This window comes from Rattus norvegicus, chromosome 2 (assembly GCF_036323735.1).
Source record: "Rattus norvegicus strain BN/NHsdMcwi chromosome 2, GRCr8, whole genome shotgun sequence".
Lineage (NCBI taxonomy): Eukaryota > Metazoa > Chordata > Mammalia > Rodentia > Muridae > Rattus > Rattus norvegicus.
In genome coordinates, this window is record NC_086020.1 from 8,522,330 (window position 1) to 8,542,706 (window position 20,377).

Genomic DNA, 20,377 nt, shown 5'->3' on the forward strand with positions numbered 1-20,377 from the left:
TGATCAAGTAGGCTTCATCCCAGAGTTGCAGGGATGATTCAATATATGGAAATCCATCAAGATAATCCACTATGAAAACAACTCAAAGGAAAAAAAAAAAAAACAACAACACACGATCATTTCATTAGATCCTGAGAAAGCATTGGACAAAATTCAAAACCCTTCATGATAAGTCTTGGAAAGATCAAGAATTCAAGGCCCATACCTAAACATAGTAAAAGCAATATACAGAAAGTCAGTAGCCAAAACTAAGTTAAATGGAGAGAAATTTGAAGCAGTCCCACTAAAAAAAGGGACTAAACAAGGCTGCTCACTGTCTTCCTATCTATTCAGTATAGTATCTTAAGTCCTAGCGAGAGCACAACAAAAGGAGCTTAAAGGGATACAAACTGGAAAGAAAGAAGTCAAAATATCACTACTTGCAGATGATATAATATACTTAAGTGACCCCAAAAGTTCCACCAGACAACTACTAAGCCTGATAAACAACGTCAGCAAAGTGGCTCGATATAAAATTAACCCAAACAAATCAGTAGCCTTCCTTTACTCAAAGAATAAACAGGCTGAGAAAAAAATTATGGAAATGACACACCAAGCAAGTGAAAGATCTGTATGACAAAAACTTCAAGTCTCTGAAGAAAGAAATTCAAGATCTCAGAGGATGGAAAGACCTCCAGTGCTCATGGATTAGCAGGATGAGCATTGTAAAAAGAGCCATCTTGTCAAAAGCGTTCTACAGATTCAATGCAATCCCCATCAAAATTCCAACTCAATTCTTCATAGAGTTAGACAGAACGATATGCAAATTCACTAGGAATAACAAAAAAACCCAGGATAGTGAAAACTATACTCAATAATAAAAGAACTTCTAGGGGATTCACCATTCCTGACCTCAAGCAGTACTACAGAGCAATAATGATAAAAACTCCATGGTATTGGTACAGAGACAGGCCTATATGGAATAGAATTAAAGACCCAGAAATGAACCCAGAACCCATGGTCACTTGATCTTTGACAAAGAAGCTAAAACCATCCAATGGAAAAAAGATAACATTTTCAACAAATGGTGCTGGTTCAACTAGAGGTCAGCATGTAGAAGAATGCAAATCGACCCATTCTTACAGCCTTGTACAAAGCTTAAGTCCAAGTGGATCAAGGACTTCCATAGAAAATCAGATACACTCAAAGTAATAGACCAAACAGTGGGGAATAGCCTCAAAACACATGTGCACAGGGAAAAATTTCCCGAACAGAACACCAATGGCATATACTGTAAGATCCAGAATTGACAAATGGGACCTTTTAAAACTTCAAAGATTCTGTAAGGCAAAGAACACTGTCATTAGGACAAAACGGCAACCAACAGATTGGGAAAAAATCTTTACCAATCCTACAACAGATAGAGGGCTTATATCCAAAATATACAAAGAACTCAAGAAGTTAGACCTCAGGGAGACAAATAACCCTATTAAAAAATGGGGTTCAGAGCTAAACAAAGAATTCACAGCTGAGGAATGTCGAATGGCTGAGAAACACCTAAAAGGAATGTTCAACATCTTTAGTCATAAGGGAAATGCAAATCAAAACAACCCTGAGATTTCACCTCACACCAGTGAGAATGGCTAAGATCAAAAACTCAGGTAACAGCAGATGCTGGCGAGGATGCGGAGAAAGAGGAACACTCCTCCATTGTTGGTGGGATTGCAGACTGGTACAACCATTCTGGAAATCAGTCTGGAGGTTCCTCTGAAAATTGGGGACCCAGCTATACCACTCCTGGGCATATACCCAAATGATGCTCCAACATATAACAAGGATATATGCTCCACTAAGTTCATAGCAGCTTTATTTATAATAGCCTGAAGCTGGAAAGAATCCAGATGCCTTCAACAGAGGAATGGATACAAAAAAGTTGGTACATCTACACAATGGAGTACTATTCAGCTATCACAAACAATGACTTCATGAAATTCATAGGCAAATGCATAGAACTAGAAAATATCATCCTGAGTGAGGTAACCCAATTACAGATAAAAATCACACATGGTATGTACTGAAGGATTAGTGCATATTACTCTTGAGTTACCCAATATACAATCCAGAGACCACATGAAGATCAAGGATATCCAAAGTCCTTCTTAAAGTGGGGAATAAAAATATTCATAGGAGGAGATATGGAGACAAAGTTTGGAGCAGAGACTGAAGGAATGGCCATTCAGAGCCTGCCCACCTGGGGATCCAACCCATATACATACAGCCACCAAACCCAGACAATATTGATGAAGCCAAGAAGTGCATGCTAAACGGAGCCTGATATAGCTGTCTCCTGAGACTCATTGAGAGCATGAAAAATCCAGAGGTGAATGCTAGCAAGCCAACCATTGAACTGAAAACAGGGTCTCCATTGGAGAAAGGCTTGAAGGAGCTGAAGGGGCTTGCAACCCCATAAGAACAATGATATCAACCAACCAGAGCTCCCAAGGACTAAACACTACCCAGGTAGACATGGACAGACCCATGTCCCCAGCTGCATATGTAGCAGAGAATGGCCTTGTTGGGCACCAATGGGAGGAGATGCCCTTTGTCCCCATTATAGGGGATGTCAGGGTGGGAAGGGGGGTGGTATGGGAGGGAGAACACCCTCATAGCAAAAGGGTAAGGGGGGATGGAATGGGGGGCTTATGGAAGGAAAACTGGGAAAGGGAATAACATTTGAAATGTAAATTAAAAAATATGCAGTAAAAAATTTAAAAATCAAAAAAAGAAATAATAAAGTAAATTAATACTGTAATGGGTGCTTTTATTCTAAATTTTGTTATGAAATTAAACATGTATAAAAACAATTTTAAATGAAAGTGTTGTTAAAAAGCAAATAGGTCTAACTTGAGGCTCCTTCTGTGGGAGAGCGCTAACCCCTTACATTAGTTATGCTTCCAGACCGGAGCCTAGCATAGCGTCTCCTGGGAAGCAGCTGCTGCAGAGACCCATAGCCAAACATCAGGCAGAGCTCAGGGAATCTTCAAAATGTTGGGGATAGAATTGAGCAAGCCTGAGGATCAAAGACAGCATAAAAGACCTGTAGAGTCAATGAGCCTTGGCCCATGGGGCTCACAAGACTGAACCACCAAGCAAAAACCATGCACAGGATGACCCCAGCACGTCCCCACCATCCCTCCCCACACACATTTACAGCAAATATGCAGCTGGGTCTTCATATGGGTCCCTTAACAACTGAAGCGGGAACCGTCTCTGACTCTGTTGCCTGCCATTGGATCTCCTTCTCCTACCTGGATTTCCTGGTTGGGCCTCGGTGGGAGAGGAAATATGTAGTCCTGTTGAGACTGGATGTCCCAGAGTGGTACTCAGGTTGGGGGCTGAGGCTTCCCCTTCTTAGAAGAGGAAGGGAGGGGGAGAGATTTGCAGGGCAGAGTGGGAGTCCAGGAAGGAAAGGGGTGTAATTGTGATGTAATGTAAAAAAAAAAATTGTGGGGGAGAAAAAAGAAATAAAATTGCGTAGCACAAAAAAAAAAAGTTTATTCAACCTTCATATAAAAATATGTTAGTAAAGCCAATGTTTCTAGCTTTTTACCATAGCCTGTAACAAAAGATATATTTGATCTGAAGCTATCAGTTGTTTATTCAGGCACTATTTATATTAAAATCAGGAGGAAATCCCAGGCTTCTATGGATATTACTTAGCAGGAATATACATGACTTATAAGAAAGACAGATTTGTTATTTTGACAAACCAAATACAGACTTAGTTGTATTTCTAAAAATTTTAATTAATATTATTGTATGTATAATATGGTGTGTGTATGTGCATTCCACTGTGTCAGTGGATAACTTTGTGGAGTCAGTTTTCTCCTTTCACTATCGATTACAGGTACTGAACTCAGGAATTCAGGATTGTGAGGCAAGTAATGTTACCCATTGTGCCATTGCTAGAGTAATTTTCAAGTCCCAGGACCAAGGACTAGACAAATTTAATGAATAAAATAATCAATAAGTTCTGTTATAAAGCAATAGGATAATCCAAGCTCTTTTGAGATATAATAAAATGAATTAATCTGAAGACAAAGATCAAGTTTGAAAGTATGAAAAAATTTTCATATTGTCACTTTTATACTAAATATTAAATTCCTATAAGAACTATGATATAAAGTTTAAAACCATATAGTATGTTTTAACATATTTCTTTTATTTAGAAAAGTCAATATGTGCTATAAGGATAAAGATGTGAGAAAATAGTATTTTAAAAACTTAAATATTTATTTTATGCATACAAATGCTCCATTTTCATGCATACCAGAAGATGGAATTATTCAATTACAGATGGTTATAAGCCACTATGTGGTTGCTTAGAACTTGAACTCAGGACCTCTGTAAGTGATCCACTAAGCCATCTCTCCAGGCCAGTATAAATATTTTAATATAAACACTTTTAAAAAATGACATTAAAACTAGTTGAAATGCCTGTATTATTGTTGTTTGTTTCCTAGAAAAGTTGAGTGTGCAACAGCACCACTAAGTAAGATAAACTAGATAAGGGATAGGATTATCCTTTTTCCAATATTATATTTTGATAGATTATCCTGGGTTTAGTCATCACATTTTGCCTAACGAGTTAGAGCCCTATGCATTTTGAACCTTCAGTGAATTATGGACTTAGTTCTTCTGCCCTTGCAAACAAATTTCTTGTAAGTATAGAAGGTATTTTATTAGGAAATCATTTCTTAGCTTACATGGCTATAAGACATTTGACCTACTACCTGTCCTGTTTGTAAGATGTGCTAGGGCAATGGTAGCACAGAACATGTGGGAGTGGCCAACTAATGTCTGATTTGACTTGAGGCCCATTCCACAAGAGGAAGCTCATGCCCAAAACTGCTGAGGTGGCTAGGGACCAGAGACTAGATAGCAGAGTGCTGTGGTAGAACCAAACACAACTGGTCTAAAAGTACAAAACAAACACATAAAAAAACCAACCAACCAAACAAAACCCCAAACAAACAGAAAAATTCAAACCCAAACAACAAACAAACAAACAAAAGCCCAAAACAAACTAACAACCCCCCCCCCAAAAAAAATGATATGATTCCTAACTATAGCCATGGATCAGTGCCTCTTCTAGTCATCATCTGAGGCTTCCTTCCATAGAAGATGGGAGCAGATACTACAGACTCACAGCCAGACAATGGTAGTGGAATAGGGGACAGAAAGATTATACAAGTCAGAAAGGATGGAGGATAGTAGGAGAAAAAAGCCCAGTTCTCAACTAAGCAAAACTTGTAAGCACAGGTTCCTAGAGATAAATGGGAAGCACATGGCATGAATGGATGATACCAGATCCTCTGCATATTACGCTATTTTTGTTGTACTCCTTAGAAAGAGGGCGGCTCACTGACTCTCTGCCTGCTCTTGGGACTCTTTTCTTTCTGTTGGGTTGCCTGGTTTAGCTTCAGTGTGAGGGTTAGTCTTAATGTATTTTGTTTTGTCATGTTTGTTTCTTATCTCTCGGAGGCCTGCTCTTTTCTTATGGAGACAGAGGGAGAGTAGATCCAGGAGAGAGAGTTGGTGAAAGGGTTCTGGGAGGAATGGAGGTAAGGGAAACTGGTTGGGAAGTATGGCAGGAGGGAAAAAATTATTTTCAATTAAAAAAAAAGCAGACTGAACCAGAAAGTATAATTGCATTTTATAAAATTATGCACATATATTAAATAAATCAGAACAAGGAAGACTTATGTTTATAAACACACATATGACTTTGGAACATCAAAGAAATAAATGTTATAGAATAATCTGTCTAAGAAATAGATGTTATAGAGTTAAAAAGCCATTGGAAATTAAGAATACTATTTCTGGTTTGCTGTGCAAAACCAGAGAAACAATTGGTCAAGTACTGAGTACATCTGTGTTGTCAAACAGCAACAAAGAAGGAAATCTCAGAGTCAAGATCAATAGCAAGTGTGAAGATGTGGTCTCTAATGATACCATAGGGTAGCTCACTGCATTTTGGCAGCATATTACATCTAGGAGAAAGATCCTGACACACTTGACTGAAGAGATTTTAACCTGCATGGTTAATTAACAATTAAAACAAGCAAAGCATTTCTGATATAATTTGGGATTAGAATAAATAGATGGCTGATCCTATCAGATGAGAATCCTTGCATGCAAACACTGCTACTTCTTCCCACCTGGATTCAGATGCTTGGTTTAAATCTTATAGTTGCAGCTGTGTGGTATGGGAAGTTAGAGCTAGCCTGGCTGTAACAGCAGCATCAACTTAACCCTTTACATGACCCGAAGGGCTATGGAGTTAATGCCAATCGTTTGAAACGTTGCAGGAAAACAATTCTATTCTTTGTAAAGCTGATATGCAGACATGACTCTGAACATTTAGTTCTTTATATCATTCAAGTTACCAAAAGAATATGGAATTGGTCATGTCCATAGACATAAGATGTAATTTCAACTACAATGATTTTCAGAATATTAGCAATGACAATACTCAGGAGAAAAGGGAGAAAGCAGTGTATTCTGATATGTAAAAATATGTCTCAAGTTCAGTAACTCAGGATCATATGAGCACCCAGATTCTAAAACTGTTGAATAGAAAATGTTAGTTTATATAGATAAGCTCATATAGAAATCACAATCTATCAATAATAAAAAATACCATCTAGTTGGGACTTTCTTTTAATTTTACATAAGTCAAAAGTCAACACATACCTATATCTGAAACCTCAATTTAACATTAGTATTTCTTTTTTATTATTTTTATTTATATGAGTGCCTGTATTTATATAAGTGTACTATGTGAATGCTTGGTGCCTGTGGAAGTTAGAAGAGGGCACTGATCTGCTGCGACTGGAGTTATAGATAATTCCGAGTCCATGGGGCTATTGTGAATTGAACCTGAGTACTTGACTAAAGTAACAAGTACTCTTAACTGATGATTTAACTCTCCAGCCCTAAAATTAATATTTTTAATGTAAAATTTACCTTGACATGAATAGAAATGAAGGTCTCTTGCAGTGACTTTGAGGAATACTTTCTGTAATTATTTTACTGTGTGTCACTCAAATAAGGCAATTTTGTATTCATGATGGTAAAATTCTATACAAATTGACACTTTAAAGTCTGGATTTGGGTTCTTTCATAATATTTCCTTAACTTGCATATTCATACAACAACATGGCCAAGACAGAACAGGGCATATGTATGAAATATGTATGCTTTGGAAATGGATTGAATTTCACTTAGAAGGGGGAATAAAAGAGTCACAGGAGGCAGATTGAGAGAGGGAACAGGGTGGGAGAGATGGGGAGGGGAATGAGAGGTGCAGGATTAGGTGTGGGAAGAGACAACGGAGAGAGCAGAGAGGGTCAGGAGAACACATGGAAATCTGCAGCTGGTGGGGCTGGGGGATATCTTGAGGATATGCCAGAGACCTGGGACAGGGGAGGTTCCCAGGAATCAATGGGGATGACCTTGGTTGAGACTGACAGCAGTGGGAATATGGAAGCGGAATAGATCACTTCCTACAACTAGGCAGGACCCCCAGTGGAGTGATAGGGAGACCAACCTACCTACATCTTGCTACCAAAAATCTAGTCCATCTACAAGAAATGCATGGAAGGGAATGGAGCAGGACCAAGGAAATGGCCAACCAATAATGGACCCAACTTGAGATCCATTCCACAGGAAAGCACCAACCTGACATCATGAATAATACTCTGTTATGCTTGCAGACAGAAGCCTAGCTTAACTGTCCTCTGAGAGGATCCATTCAGCAGCTGACTGAAATAGATGAAGAGACCTACAGTTAAACACTGGACAGAGCTCTTATGGAAGAGCTGAGGGAAGGATTAAGGGCTTGGAAGGGGATAAGAACTCCACAGGAAGACCTTCAGAGTCAACTAGTCTGGATCCTTGGGGGCTCTCAGAGACTGAATTACCAATCAAAAAACAAGCAGGGGCTGGACATAGGCTTCTGCACACATATGTGGCAGATGAACAGCTTGGTCTTCATGTGGGTACCCCAACAACTGGAGCCGGTTCTCTCCCTCAAGCTGTTGTTTGTCTGTGGAATCCGTTCCTATAATGGGATTCCTTGTCTGGTCTCAATGGGAAAGGATGTGATGAGCCAGCTTGTGTGTTGGGGGTGGGGGAGTGGATAGCCAGAGAGGGCCTCCACCCTCTCAGAAGTGTGGGATTAGATTGGGGGAGGAGCCATGCGAGGGGGTGACTTGGTGAGGCAGCAATCAGGATGTAAAGTGAATAAATTAAAAAAAAAAAAAAGAGGGGCTGGGGATTTAGCTCAGTGGTAGAGCGCTTACCTAGGAAGCGCAAGGCCCTGGGTTCGGTCCCCAGCTCCGAAAAAAAGAACAAAAAAAAAAAAAAAAAAAAAAAGAAAGAAAACAGTAAATAAACCATCAAAGGGCCAGTTTGGAATATTGAAATGTTTGTAAAAACTAAGAGAGAGACTGAATTATCCCAAGAACCAACACAGAAACAAAGACATGATTTGTATTATACATACACACATACTTAGAATGTTTTTCTATATGTACCATTCTATTACTGTACATTCTGTCAATACAATTCTCCTTTATCTGTTAGTATAAGCAATCTATCTATTAAACTTGACAATCTACGAAAGCTGATTAGTCTGTAACAAAGAACAAACTGCCAACTTGGTCTTTGGCTCTCTCTGATTCCTACTGCTATTTGTGATAAACTACTCTGCTGAAAAGACGCAAGCAAAATGTATACTGTTTTATACTCTGGCATTAGAAATATGAGAAAGCCTGTTTCAATAAACTTGATCTCTAATGAAGGATTACCCTAATAGGCTAGGATACTGTCAGTAAGTTACTTTAACTTCAAATTAGTTATCTCTAAATACAAACTGACATCCACTTCTACATATGATTGTAGGGTTATACTTAAATAGCACTTAAGGACATTGCAAAGAAAAATGGGACTAACTAACCTCCAAACTTTAGCAAATGTCCAACTCCCACCCCCAAACCTTGACTTGGCTCACCTCTGCTCTCTTCCAAGGAAAGCCCAAAGCCTTCTCGGATTAATGACAATGAAATTCACTGCCATTGTGTCACTCTGCAATACTTGCTGATTGACATTATGACAAAACAGTATTAACATAAACTGAGGACTTCTGTTTAGCTAATGACTTAAATTGAATGCTTCAACTAAGCAAATCAAGAAACAAATGCTTTATAGTACAGAAAATGATATCTGTGAACAGGCACAGAATTCTTGAAACCGGCAATTGCTAAAGAATATTTAATTGAGTGTAACAATGAATTCTAACAGAAAGGTATTATAATAAAAAGTTGGTGAGTTTAAGAAATTTAAATGTTAAATATTAATGTGCAAAATTTAAAACCAGCTCTTATATTAGGAGTGATGCCACTACAATTTGCTGCAGATTGCTTCTCAAATATGTTGCATTTACTTATAAATCTTACAAAACCTTTGAGTAAGTATGTATAAATTTATTTCTATTTCCTTATATGTTTGCTGAGCAATTTCTTATCTGCTGCTTTAGTAAAACTGTGAAAATGGTAGTTTCGTTGTTTTCAGTTTTAAATGAACAATATCACTATGTAATCAAAGAAATAAAAGGGGGTGGTTCTATAAGGAATACTTCCTATCCTAAATGATTATACTGAGTAAAAAGTAACCCAAAAGGCAAACAGTAATTTATAAGAATAAGTTTAAGATTATAAACTTTACTAAATGGTCAGTAAGGTGTAAACAACTTGATCTGCCTGAGTAGTTTACATTTCTAGCCATTTGCATGATTGCATGTCTTTAATATCAGATACTAGGGGCAGTGACATGGCTTAGTGGACATAGAGGCAGCTGACATCTAGCCTAACGACCTGACATTGTCCCCATTTATCTACAAAATGGAAAGGGAAAACGGACTGTGACTTCCATATGCGTGCTGTGGCATGTGCACACCCATATACATGTACACAATATAAATAAAATGCAGTTAATTAAAAATAGCTACAGTCACACAGTAAGATTACTTGGTAACCATGAAATCTAGGTATACCTAGGAGCAATTTTACTTTTTTCTTTTCTTCCAATTTTACTTTTTCAGGTTGTTTTAAAAGGGTATTGGGGAACTCTGTCCTCTGGGCTTGACATGGTGTCTACCATCTTGAAATCTGAGCAGCTATGATTATCTGAACAAAGACAGTCCCATGACTGTGCACATTACCATTATCTCACAGAGGCAGGCGAAGGCAGTATCACTGCTGCCCAAGCTGCCCCTCCCCAGGGTTTCTATACAGGCCCTAGATGTGTGAGTGACAGGTGGGGGAAGCTTTTCTTCCAGCTTCCTATGCTCTAGTAGGCAACTCCTCACTCACACTCCTGCTTATAATTCCAGTTAAACTCATGTGTTTATCAAGGTAGACTTGTGTGAAAGAGTTACCTTAACTTGAAGTTTGTGCCCTATCTGGGGTAAGCAGACATCTGTTTAATTTTATTCCCAGGAATTTAACACAGTATAGTGTCTTCCACAGCCCAGGCTGTCTTTTCACACAACTGATGACAACCCGAATGCCTGATCATCTTGTTTCTACCTCCTAAGTAGGATTCAGATATATGCCATTAAGCCTAGCTTAAAATTTTTCTCTTATTTTTAAAATTCAGTGATTTTGTTAAAGAAAGCCTTGGGAATTTTGATAATATGTCAGCTGAAATACAGAAAACATTTTTGAAATAAACATTAAGTTACAAGAAATGTTATGCCAAGACACCCAAACATTTGATAAAAACCAAGGAAGACTTAAAAACAACCTAACTTTGTCCTGAACAATTTTTCTGATGTTTTTTAAATGGTAAAGATTCAGAACTGGGGTTTCTGTAAGTAAAGGAAGCTGGTGAAAATGACCACATGCAGAAGCTTAATTTACATTTACCTCAGGCCAAGCCTCTGAGAGAGAGAGTGAATAACAGATGCTGCAGATACATGAGTCTTTTTCATTTGGGACTCAGAGTCCCTCAGATATGGACACAGGGTTGGAAAAATTCTTTACTAGCAGAATACAAAGGCCCTTGGCAGAAGTAAAGAATACTCTCTCTGTAAAAAAGGTATACTGGGTTTTGACAAACAGTTTTTACAAATAGTTATTAAAAATAGAGATTAAACATTGTAAATGGTAACTAGTACAGAAGAGAAAATAAGATTAAAAGGCAAACACACACACACACACAGGAGACCAGGGCAATAATAATAATGGAAGAACAAAAAGGACTTAACACATGAAAAGAAACAAAAACGGTAAAGATAACAAAATAATTGTTATTATAATGTTCAAAGAAAAAAAAAGAAATATTTTTAGAGAATTAAAAACCACAAAAAACATGTCCCAATAGGAATATAAAAGATCTACAACTATGAAGTACAAAACTTAAGGCCTGGAGCTGACCCTGAGCCAAAGCTCTCTATACCCAGATCCTACCGGGACAGAGCTGGTCTCCCGGAGCGCTGGCTGGACACCTGAGAGCACAGGTGAGACAGCCACTTCTGCTCAGAGGGACCCGCCTGGAGCCCTCAGGATACAGGAACTGAGGAGCAGTCTGGGAAAGGATCCCACTGGGACAGAGTTGGTCTCGCAGGAATGCTGACACACAGATTTATTTATAAAACAGTAAAGCCACTGTCAGAGACAGTAAGACCAGCTAACACCAGAGACAATCAGATGGTGAGAGGCAAGTGCAAGAACCTAAGCAACAGAAACCAAGACTACTTGACATCTTCAGAAGCCAGTTCTCCCACCACAGCAGGTCCTGTATACCCCAACACACCGGAAAAGCAAGATTTGGATTTAAAATCACATCTCATGACGATAATAGAGGACTTTAAGGCCTCAACAGACATAAGAACATAGAAATAATCCTATGCATCCTATTATATCACCACGGACTAAGGCTGGTCTTCAATAACAACAAAAACATATTCTTTTTTGGCTGAATTGAAATGTCCTTGTGTGGTCTATTAATAAAACCAGGATAATATTCCTTGTTGAATTTAACAACACAACATTCTTTTCTTCCACTAAATTGTTTTACAAATATAGTAGACTTTTTTTTTTTTTTTGTGATTTATGTAGAAATAGTTAAGGTAGCCCTTTCCAGACATCTTGCTTTTGTACTCTAAGGTCTGGTTTCACTGTATAGGGCTCCTATCCTGAGAGAATGTGCCTTTACCTTAAGAATGATGTTCTCCTCAAGAAGTTAGACCACAGGGAAACAAATAACCCTATTAAAAAATGGGGCTCAGAGCTAAACAAAGAATTCACAGCTGAGGAATGCCGAATGGCGGAGAAACACCTAAAGAAATGTTCAACATCTTTAGTCATAAGGGAAATGCAAATCAAAACAACCCTGAGATTTCACCTCACACCAGTGAGAATGGCTAAGATCAAAAACTCAGGGGACAACAGATGCTGGCGAGGATGTGGAGAAAGAGGAACACTCCTCCATTGTTGGTGGGATTGCAAACTGGTACAACCATTCTGGAAATCAGTCTGGAGGATCCTCAGAAAATTGGACATTGAACTGCCTGAGGATCCAGCTATACCTCTCTTGGGCATATACCCAAAAGAAGCCCCAACATATAAAAAAGACACGTGCTCCACTATGTTCATTGCAGCCTTATTTATAATAGCCAGAAGCTGGAAAGAACCCAGATGCCCTTCAACAGAGGAATGGATACAGAAAATGTGGTACATCTACACAATGGAATATTACTCAGCTATCAAAAACAACGACTTTATGAAATTCGTAGGCAAATGGCTGGAACTGGAAAATATCATCCTGAGTGAGCTAACCCAAACACAGAAAGACATACATGGTACGCACTCACTGATAAGTGGCTATTAGCCCAAATGCTTGAATTACCCTAAATGCCTAGAACAAATGAAACTCAAGACAGATGATCAAAATGTGAATGGTTCACTCCTTCTTTAAAAGGGGAACAAGAATACCCTTGGCAGGGAAGAGAGAGGCAAAGATTAAAACAGAGACTGAAGGAACACCCATTCAGAGTCTGTCCCACATGTGGCCCATGCATATACAGCCATCCAATTAGACAAGATGGATGAAGCAAAGAAGTGCAGACCGACAGGAGCCGGATGTAGATCGCTCCTGAGAGACACAGCCAGAATACAGCAAATACAGAGGCGAATACCAGCAGCAAACCACTGAACTGAGAATAGGACCCCCGTTGAAGGAATCAGAGAAAGAACTGGAAGAGCTTGAAGGGGCTCGAGACCCCATATGTACAACAATGCCAAGCAACCAGAGCTTCCAGGGACTAAGCCACTACCTAAAGACTATGCATGGACTGACCCTGGACTCTGACCTCATAGGTAGCAATGAATATCCTAGTAAGAGCACCAGTGGAAGGGGAAGCCCTGGGTCCTGCTAAGACTGAACCCCCAGTGAACTAGACTGTTGGGGGGAGGGCGGCAATGGGGGGAGGGTGGGGAGGGGAACACCGATAAGAAAGGGGAGGGGGGAGGGGGATGTTTGCCCGGAAACTGGGAAAGGGAATAACACTCGAAATGTATATAAGAAATACTCAAGTTAATAATAAAAAAAATAAAATAAAAAAAATGGTTAACAGTTGTAGAAAAAAAATTATAGCACAAGACAACAATATAAATATTTACTAGTACATTAAAAAAAAAAAAAAAGAATGATGTTCTCAGGCCCAGTTGCATTTGGATTATGGTGTAAGTGTGTGTGGGAGCTTTGCCTCACTCCCTACATGTGTAAATCACCCTCCAAAATACAAGACTTACTACTTCAGGTTTTGTCACCTTCAGGTTTGACTGCTGCCATGTCCTCTATCTTGGTTGACATAGAAAGAACCCCAGAATATTCAGCAAGTACAGAAGATAATAGCTTGTTTGTTTAGCAATGCCAGCTACAGAGTACTTTATACAGAGGCTCGGTGCATAGCATAGCTCTGACTTCCAACAATCATTCTAGGTATTCATTTTAATTTATAACATTCCCCACTGCCAAGAACTTATAAGTAAGTTATTCAAGGCCTCTATCCTTTATTGTGGCAGTTAAGGCATGCCACCAGATAGTTTTTAGGTGCAAAAATAAACTCAGAAGTTTGAGGTCCATCATGCTACAATCCAATCTCATTTCCTGTTTGAAGAATAAAAAAACTAGTTATGTATGACATAATTGCCTTAACAATATGGATCCTCACTTTAGATTTTGGGAGCAGTGTGCATGTGTGTAGGAGACAGGATCTAGCAGAACAACATGCCAGACCATCTTTGCCTGTTGATAGAACAATATTTTATTAACAGATATCTATTATAGAAAATATAATACAGCTACTTGAATATAACAGGCTGGTAAGATCCAGCTTCAATGTATCACACTTTAGTGTCATTATCCTTCAGGAATTGTGTGTTAAATATTGACTACAATTAAGATTTTATATTTCAGAAAATTATATAAAACCATGGTGTTATCATTTAGGCAGCTCTATCAGATATCAGCCTAAAGTATTGATTGGCCAGTTTTTCATAAGCAGTAGACAATATTGTTTAAGTCATTGTTCTAGTGGGACATGAAAGGAAAAAACAAACAGGCAAGAGTCCAAATGTCCCTGGATGTGAAGCAACTCTACAGCCTTGGGAAGTAAACTTACCATGAGTGAGGATACAGGAACTTGAGCTTTCTTAACCTAACAGATACATATCGTGTACCTACTGATAGCAATTTTCTCAGGAATAGAAGAAAGCAAGCAACTTGCAGTATGCTGTGCCTTTCAAATGCCTTCTGTATCCTGAAAAAAAAAAAAAACCCTAGGGATCCTGTTTTTCTTAGTCAGCAACCAGCATGTTTGCGGTGTTATAATATGATTTTCTCCTGCCAGGCATTAATTAAAACTCTAAGTTTATCAATGAAAATATAACTAAATATAACTTGGAAATAAAATAATCTATTACACATTTCGTGATTTTAATTATAGAAAACTTTCCCTTAATCAGAAGTAGTGACAGTAAACAGCATGTCGAACTTATGCAGATAATCCAAAGAGGCTGTAATTTTAAAATTGAAAATCAGAGTATAAATTTAAATGTCTATTCTGTGCAGAAAAACCAATGTACACTTTAGTGAATTTGATGAATAAAAAGTAGCTTAAGTCATCGTACATTGAGAAATTTATTGATCTACTCTGGTCATCTTTACTTACATATTTATTGGCACTAGTTGTTTTATCTTTTGGTCAAATATGGGTTTGTGACCTATATCCAGTAGACCTCTCAACCGATGCCATTCCTGCAGCAGTGGATCACTGTAGTGCAATACGCACTATGGAGTACTGTCTTATGGTTTTCTGGATAGGAAGGTGATGCCTCTTATGTTCTGGTTTGCTTTGAATCCTATATACTTAGAAATTCTGTTTAAAACAACTGACCCTATGAAACAAAGCAATTTGTTCTATTACGAAGTAGAAGCTTTCTTTGTTAGGCTTCTCTTTACTGTCATGTTTTCCCTGCAATGATAACAGACGACCTGATGCCAAAATAATAAAATTGATGTGTACTTGAGAGAAAGAGACACGGTAATCCATAATTTAAATACATAAATTAAAAAAATCAGGCTTCCTGGTTGCTGCCGCTGCAGAGAGCCCGTGGGCAGCACCCCATGAGCGAACTTGAGCTTCGGGACCACAGGTAAGACCAACTTTTCTGCTGCAAGAAAGCTGCCTGGTGAGCTTGGGACACACGGAAGCAGTATTCCTCTAGGACCGGGCACGTTCTGCGTTTACCGGAAGTCCCACACCCGTGGATCCTGGCCCGCAGCAGCTCTCTGCTCCCAGAACCCGTGAGAGAGAGACCCAACCGCCTGGTCAGGTGGGCACTCCTGAGGCTGCAGAGCGGAAGAGACCACCAACACTGCTCACCCCTGCCCAAATCCCTGGCCCAAGAGGAAACTGTATAAGGCCTCTGGGCTTCCATGGGGGAGGGCCCAGGAGCTGCAGGACCCCTGCCTGAGACACCACTGGAACCTGAAGGAAACAGACCGGATAAACAGTTCTCTACACCCAAGTCCCGTGGGAGGGAGAGCTAATCCTTCAGAGAGGCAGACAAGCCTGGGAAACCAGAAGAGACTGCTCTCTGCACACACATCTCGGACGCCAGAGGAAAAAGCCAAAGACCATCTGGAACCCTGGTGCACTGAAGCTCCCGGAAGGGGCGGCACAGGTCTTCCTGGTTGCTGCCGCTGCAGAGAGCCCGTGGGCAGCACCCCACGAGCGAACTTGACCCTCAGGACCACAGGTAAGACCAAATTTTCTGCTGCAAGAAAGCTGCCTGTTGAACTGAAGACACAGGCCCACAGGAACAGCTGAAGACCTGTAGAGAGGAAAAACTACACGCCCGAAAGTAGAACACTCTGTCCCCATAACTGACTGAAAGAGAGGAAAACAGGTCTACAGCACTCCTGACACACAGGCTTATAGGACAGTCTAGCCACTGTCAGAAATAGCAGAAAAAAGTAACACTAGAGATAATCTAATGGCGAGAGGCAAGCGCAGGAACCCAAGCAACAGAAACCAAGACTACATGGCACCATCGGAGCCCAATTCTCCCATCAAAACAAACATGGAATATCCAAACACACCAGAAAAGCAAGATCTAGTTTCAAAATCATTTATGATCATGATGCTGGAGGACTTCAAGAAAGACGTGAAGAACTCCCTTAGAGAACAAGTAGAAGCCTACAGAGAGGAATCGCAAAAATGCCTGAAAGAATCCCAGGAAAACATAAATAAACAAGTAGAAGCCCATAGAGAGGAGACACAAAAATCCCTGAAAGAATTCCAGGAAAACATAAATAAACAAGTAGAAGCCCATAGAGAGGATACACAAAAATCCCTGAAAGAATTCCAGGAAAACACAATCAAACAGTTGAAGGAATTAAAAATGGAAATAGAAGCAATCAAGAAAGAACACATGGAAACAACCCTGGATATAGAAAACCAAAAGAAGAGACAAGGAGCTGTAGATACAAGCTTCACCAACAGAATACAAGAGATGGAAGAGAGAATCTCAGGAGCAGAAGATTCCATAGAAATCATTGACTCAACTGTCAAAGATAATGTAAAGCGGAAAAAGCTACTGGTCCAAAACATACCGGAAATCCAGGACTCAATGAGAAGATCAAACCTAAGGATAATAGGTATAGAAGAGAGTGAAGACTCCCAGCTCAAAGGACCAGTAAATATCTTCAACAAAATCATAGAAGAAAACTTCCCTAACCTAAAAAAAGAGATAACCATAGACATACAAGAAGCCTACAGAACTCCAAATAGATTGGACCAGAAAAGAAACACCTCCCGTCACATAATTGTCAAAACACCAAACGCACAAAATAAAGAAAGAATATTAAAAGCAGTAAGGGAAAAAGGTCAAGTAACATATAAAGGCAGACCTATCGGAATCACACCAGACTTCTCGCCAGAAACTATGAAGGCCAGAAGATCCTGGACTGATGTCATACAGACCCTAAGAGAACACAAATGCCAGCCCAGGTTACTGTATCCAGCAAAACTCTCAATTAACATTGATGGAGAAACCAAGATATTCCATGACAAAACCATATTTACACAATATCTTTCTACAAATCCAGCACTACAAAGGATAATAAATGGTAAAGCCCAACATAAGGAGGCAAGCTACACCCTAGAAGAAGCAAGAAACTAATCGTCTTGGCAACAAAACAAAGAGAATGAAAGCACACAAACATAACCTCACATCCAAATATGAATATAACGGGAAGCAATAATCACTATTCCTTAATATCTCTCAATATCAATGGCCTCAACTCCCCAATAAAAAGACATAGATTAACAAACTGGATACGCAACGAGGACCCTGCATTCTGCTGCCTACAGGAAACACACCTCAGAGACAAAGACAGACACTACCTCAGAGTGAAAGGCTGGAAAACAACTTTCCAAGCAAATGGTCAGAAGAAGCAAGCTGGAGTAGCCATTCTAATATCAAATAAAATCAATTTCCAACTAAAAGTCATCAAAAAAGATAAGGAAGGACACTTCATATTCATCAAAGGAAAAATCCACCAAGATGAACTCTCAATCCTAAATATCTATGCCCCAAATACAAGGGCACCTACATACGTAAAAGAAACCTTACTAAAGCTCAAAACACACATTGCACCTCACACAATAATAGTGGGAGATTTCAACACCCCACTCTCATCAATGGACAGATCATGGAAACAGAAATTAAACAGTGATGTCGACAGACTAAGAGAAGTCATGAGCCAAATGGACTTAACGGATATTTATAGAACATTCTATCCTAAAGCAAAAGGATATACCTTCTTCTCAGCTCCTCATGGTGCTTTCTCCAAAATTGACCATATAATTGGTCAAAAAACGGGCCTCAACAGGTACAGAAAGATAGAAATAATCCCATGCGTGCTATCGGACCACCACGGCCTAAAACTAGTCTTCAATAACAATAAGGGAAGAATGCCCACATATACGTGGAAATTGAACAATGCTCTACTCAATGTTAACCTAGTCAAGGAAGAAATAAAGAAAGAAATTAAAAACTTTTTAGAATTTAATGAAAATGAAGGTACAACATACCCAAACTTATGGGACACAATGAAAGCTGTGCTAAGAGGAAAACTCATAGCGCTGAGTGCCTGCAGAAAGAAACAGGAAAGAGCATATGTCAGCAGCTTGACAGCACACCTAAAAGCTCTAGAACAAAAAGAAGCAAATACACCCAGGAGGAGTAGAAGGCAGGAAATAATCAAACTCAGAGCTGAAATCAACCAAGTAGAAACAAAAAGGATCATAGAAAGAATCAACAGAACCAAAAGTTGGTTCTTTGAGAAAATCAACAAGATAGATAAACCCTTAGCCAGACTAACGAGAGGACACAGAGAGTGCATCCAAATTAACAAAATCAGAAATGAAAAGGGAGACATAACTACAGATTCAGAGGAAATTCAAAAAATCATCAGATCTTACTATAAAAACCTATATTCAACAAAACTTGAAAATCTTCAGGAAATGGACAATTTCCTAGACAGATACCAGGTATCGAAGTTAAATCAGGAACAGATAATCCAGTTAAACAACCCCATAACTCCTAAGGAAATTGAAGCAGTCATTAAAGGTCTCCCAACCAAAAAGAGCCCAGGTCCAGACGGGTTTAGTGCAGAATTCTATCAAACCTTCATAGAAGACCTCATACCAATATTATCCAAACTATTCCACAAAATTGAAACAGATGGAGCCCTACCGAATTCCTTCTACGAAGCCACAATCACTCTTATCCCTAAACCACACAAAGACCCAACAAAGAAAGAGAACTTCAGACCAATTTCCCTTATGAATATCGACGCAAAAATACTCAATAAAATTCTGCCAAACCGAATTCAAGAGCACATCAAAACAATCATCCACCATGATCAAGTAGGCTTCATCCCAAGCATGCAGGGATGGTTTAATATACGGAAAACCATCAACGTGATCCATTATATAAACAAACTGAAAGAACAGAACCACATGATCATTTCATTAGATGCTGAGAAAGCATTTGACAAAATTCAACACCCCTTCATGATAAAAGTCCTGGAAAGAATAGGAATTCAAGACCCATACCTAAACATAGTAAAAGCCATATACAGCAAACCAGTTGCTAACATTAAACTAAATGGAGAGAAACTTGAAGCAATCCCACTAAAATCAGGGACTAGACAAGGCTGCCCACTCTCTCCCTACTTATTCAATATAGTTCTTGAAGTTCTAGCCAGAGCAATCAGACAACAAAAGGAGGTCAAGGGGATACAGATCGGAAAAGAAGAGGTCAAAATATCACTATTGGCAGATGACATGATAGTATATTTAAGTGATCCCAAAAGTTCCACCAGAGAACTATTAAAGCTGATAAACAACTTCAGCAAAGTGGCTGGGTATAAAATTAACTCAAATAAATCAGTAGCCTTCCTCTATACAAAAGAGAAACAAGCCGAGAAAGAAATTAGGGAAACGACACCCTTCATAATAGACCCAAATAATATAAAGTACCTCGGTGTGACTTTAACCAAGCAAGTAAAAGATCTGTACAATAAGAACTTCAAGACACTGAGGAAAGAAATTGAAGAAGACCTCAGAAGATGGAAAGATCTCCCATGCTCATGGATTGGCAGGATTAATATAGTAAAAATGGCCATTTTACCAAAAGCAATCTACAGATTCAATGCAATCCCCATCAAAATACCAATCCAATTCTTCAAAGAGTTA

At 39.1% G+C, this 20,377-nt stretch overlaps 1 protein-coding gene across 4 annotated transcripts in view; it reads right to left on the reverse strand.

Annotated features, from left to right (window-relative positions):
* Slf1 (SMC5-SMC6 complex localization factor 1) overlaps window positions 1-20,377 on the reverse strand; it is a 107,476-nt gene that overhangs the window by 23,554 nt on the left and 63,545 nt on the right. Inside the window, exon 15 of one of the 4 annotated variants that reach the window (XR_010063587.1) lies at window positions 14,732-14,869. The exons of the other annotated variants lie outside the window; for them this stretch is intronic. The gene's annotated coding sequence lies outside the window, so the exon portion shown is untranslated. The remainder of the gene's footprint in view (window positions 1-14,731; window positions 14,870-20,377) is intronic. 4 annotated transcript variants of the gene reach the window in all.